General features: G+C 32.4%; 1 non-coding gene across 1 annotated transcript; it reads right to left on the bottom strand.

Moving 5' to 3' along the window:
* Positions 1–3,354: 3,354 nt before the first annotated feature.
* On the bottom strand, positions 3,355–3,456 carry LOC114044576. Its single transcript, XR_003569267.1, has one exon. It is a non-coding gene; the product is annotated as a U6 spliceosomal RNA (small nuclear RNA).
* Positions 3,457–4,076: the final 620 nt, after the last annotated feature.

Genomic DNA, 4,076 nt, shown 5'->3' on the forward strand with positions numbered 1-4,076 from the left:
TTGTTTCTATGATTTGTTGTTTGACCCACTCATTCCTTAGCATTAGATTATTTAGTTTCTGATTAATTTTTACTCTATCTTTCCATGGCCCTTTATTATATGTAAATTTTATTGCATCATGATGTGAAAAGGATGTATTTAATATTTCTGACTTTCTGTATTTGATTGTGAGAGTTTTATGCCCTAGTACATGGTTAATATTTTTGTAGGTGTCATGTACTGCCAAGAAAAAAAGAGGTATACTTCTTTCTACTTATGCCCTTTCAATTTTCTAACATTTCTAATGTTTCTAAGATTCTAGTCACCTCCTTAGCTTCTTTCTTGTTCATTTCACGGTCATATTTATTTAGTTCTGTGAGGGGGAGGTTGGTGTCCCCCATTAGCATAGTTTTGCTGTCTGTTTCTTCCTATAACTCACTTAGTTTCTCCTCTAAGAATTTGGATGTGTATATATTTGGTATTGATATTATTTCATTATCTATGGTACATTTTAACAGGACATAGTTTCCTTCCTTATCTTTTTAATTAGATATATTTTTGCTTTTACTTTGTCTGATATCAGGATTGCTATACCTACTTTTTTTTTTCTTACTTCAGCTGATACATAATATATTCTGCTCCAGATTTTTACCTTTACTTTGTGTGTATCTCCTAGACCAATGCCCTAAAAGACAAAAACAAAAAATAAAAGAGAAAAGATTTATACGTTCAAAAATTATTGTGGTTCTTTTAATATTAAGAAAAAACAAAAAATAAGCAGGTATTCAAATGGTGGGGAATGGCTAACAAATTGTAATATATGAATGTGATGGAACAGTACTTTTATATAAGAAATATGGAAAATGACATTCTCTTTTAAAAAAATAGTGTTTTTATTTTCTAATTCTTTGCCACCAGAAAAGAGTGGCTATAGACATTTTTCTACATATAGGTGCTTTTTCCTTTTTGTCTCCTTTGAGATACAGACCTAATAGTTATATTGTTAGTTCAAAGGGTATGCATGGTTTTATAGCCCTTTGGACATATTTCTAAATTGCTCTACAGAACTGTTCAATCAGTTCACAGCTCCACCAACAGTTCATTAATGTTTCCCTTTTCCTACATCTCTTGCACCATTTGTCATTTTCCTTTTCTATTCTCTTAGCCAATCTAATAGGTAAAAAGTAGTATCTCATAATTTTTTAATTTGCATTTCTCCAATCAGTAGTGAGTTAGAGCATTTTTTTTTTCATATGGCTATAGAGAACTTTGATTATTTCATCTTAAAAACTGTTCATATCTTTTGATAATTTATCAATTGGGGAATGGTTCTTTTATATATTTGACTCATTTCTCTATATGTTTGAGAAATGAGGCCTTTTTCAAAGAAACTTGCTTCATTTTTTTCAGTTATTATATAATTGAACTTAATTGTAGCCTTCTTGGTGGAGGGAGGAAAAAGGGGGGAAAAGAACAAAGAAAAAGAACATAGCAGAGAAAAAAAAGGAAACTGTACAAGGAAGCAAAGTAAAGATGGACAGCTTTGAACAAAATGTGTAGTATTTATTATATAGGCTTTCTTGAAATGGAAACTGATTGCTATATATTTTGAATCCTCTCTTACATTCTGCTGTGTACATGGCAATACTTTGTTTCTTTTCTTATTTTGTATTTAAGTTTATAATGTTTCTTTTTCTTTTCTTATTATGTATTTAAGTTTAAAATTAATTTAAAAAGAATGCTTGAAAGTCCTCTATTTCATGTAATGTCCATTTTTCCCTCAGGAGGCTTATATTTAGTTTTGCTGGGTAGGAAATTCTGGGTTGTAATCCTAGCTCCCTTGCCTTCCAGAATATCATATTCCAAGCTCTCTGATTCTTTATGTAGAAGTTGCTAAATCTCATGTTATCCTGACTGTAACACCACAATACTTGAATTATTTCTTTCTGGCTGCTAGAAACAGTTGGTCTTTGAACTGGTTGATGTGCAATTTGGATGTAATATTCCTAGGAGTTTTCATTTTGTTATCTCTTTTAGGGCAAGATTGGTGGATTCTTTTAATTTCTATTTTACCCTCTGGTTTTAGAACATTAGGGCAGTTTTCCTTAATAATTTCTTTAAAGATGGTGGCTAGACTTTTTTTTATCATGGATTTAAAGTAGTCCAATAACTTTTAAATTATCTCTCCTGGATCTATTTTCCAGGTCAGTTGTTTTTCCAATGAGATATTTCATGTTATCTTCTTTTTTTCATTCTTTTGCTTTTGTTTTATTGTTTATTGATTTATCATAAAGTCATTGGCTTTCTTTTGCTCAATTCTAATTTTTAAGGAAATATTTTCTTTTTTCAACTTTATTAATTAATTTTGATTTATCAACAATCACTTTCATATGCTTGTGAATTTAAAAATTTTCTCCTCCTCCTTCCCCTTCTCCCTCCCCAAGACAGAATGCAATCTGATATAAGCTATACATATACATTCCTATTAAAAATATTTTCATATTAGTCATGTTGTAAGTAAGAATTAGAACCAATAGGAGGAACCAACAGAAAGAGGAAACAAAACACAACAAAAGGGAAAATAGCAAATAGTATGCTTCAATCTGCATTCAAACTCCATAGTTTTTTCTTTGGATGTGGATAGTATTTTCCATCATGACGTCTTTGGAGATGTCTTAGATCCTTGCATTGCTGAGAAGGGTTAAGTCTGTCAATAGTAGTCATCGCACAACGTGGCTGTTACTGTGAACAACATTTTCTTGGTTCTGCTCACTTCATTCAGCATCAGTTCATACAAGTCTTTTCAGGTTTTTCTGAAGTCCATTCGCTCATCATTTCTTATAGCACAATAGTATTCCATTACATTGATATACCACAACTTGTTCAACCATTCCTCAATTGATGGGCATCCTCCCAACTTTCAATTCTTTGCTACCACAAAAAGAGCTGCTATAAATATTTTTGTACATGTGGGTTCTTTTCCCATTTGTATGATCTCTTTGGAATACAACCCTAGAAGCACCGTTGCTGGGTCAAATGGTATGCAAATTTTTATAACCCTTTGGGCATAGTTCCAAATTGCGCTCCAAAATGGTTAGATCATTTCACAACTCCACCCACAACACATTAGTGTTCCAGTTTTCCCACCTCTTCTCCAACATTTATCATTTTCCTGTTTTGCCATGATGGCCAATCTGGTATGCGATGTGTTACTTCAGAGTTGTTTTGATTTGCATTTCTCTAATCAATAGTGATTTAGAGCATCTTTTCATATGATTAGATGTGACTTTAATTTCTTCATCTGAGAACTGCCTGTTCATATCCTTTGACCATTTATCAATTAGAGAACAACTTGTAGTCTTATAAATTTGACTTAAAAATATGGAATGCTTCACAAATTTGCATGTCATCCTTGCATGGGGCCATGCTAATCTTCTCTGTATCATTCCAATTTTAGTAAATCTGCTGCTGAAGTGAGTACAAGGAATTATTTTCTTAAGTGAGATTTTGTACCTCCTTTTCCATTTGGCCAATTTTACTTTTTAAGGAGTTTTTTTTTCCCAGTGAATTTGTGTATATCTTTTTTCCATTTGGCCAATTCTGCTTGTTAAGGTTTTATTTTCCTCAGTATCTTTTGTGTCTCCTTTAGCAAGCTGTTGAGTCCTTTTTTCATTATTTTCTTGCATCACTCTCATTTCTCTTCCCAATTTTTCCTCAGCTTCTCTTATTTGATTTTCAAAATCCTTTTTGAGCTCTTACATGGCCTAAGACCAATTTATATTTTTCTTGGAGGCTTTGGATATAGGAGCTTTAATATTGTTATCTTCTTCTGAGTGTGTGTCTTGATCTTCCTTGTCATCATAGCAACCTTCTATGGTCAGATTTTTTTTTTGTTTGCTCATTTTCATAGCCTATTATTTGATTTTTAACTCTTTGTTAAATTAGGGTTCTGCTTCCAGGATGGAGGGTGCACTGTCCCAAGCTTCAGTGGTTTTTTGCAAGTGTTTTCAGAGATCCTTCTAGAGACCTTTAAATTTTCAGTTCTTCCAAGGTGATATGACATAATGGGAGGTATTTTCTATTCTCCTGGCCTACCT

This window comes from Vombatus ursinus, unplaced genomic scaffold (assembly GCF_900497805.2).
Source record: "Vombatus ursinus unplaced genomic scaffold, bare-nosed wombat genome assembly UNPS02014773.1, whole genome shotgun sequence".
Classification (NCBI taxonomy): Eukaryota; Metazoa; Chordata; class Mammalia; order Diprotodontia; family Vombatidae; genus Vombatus; species Vombatus ursinus.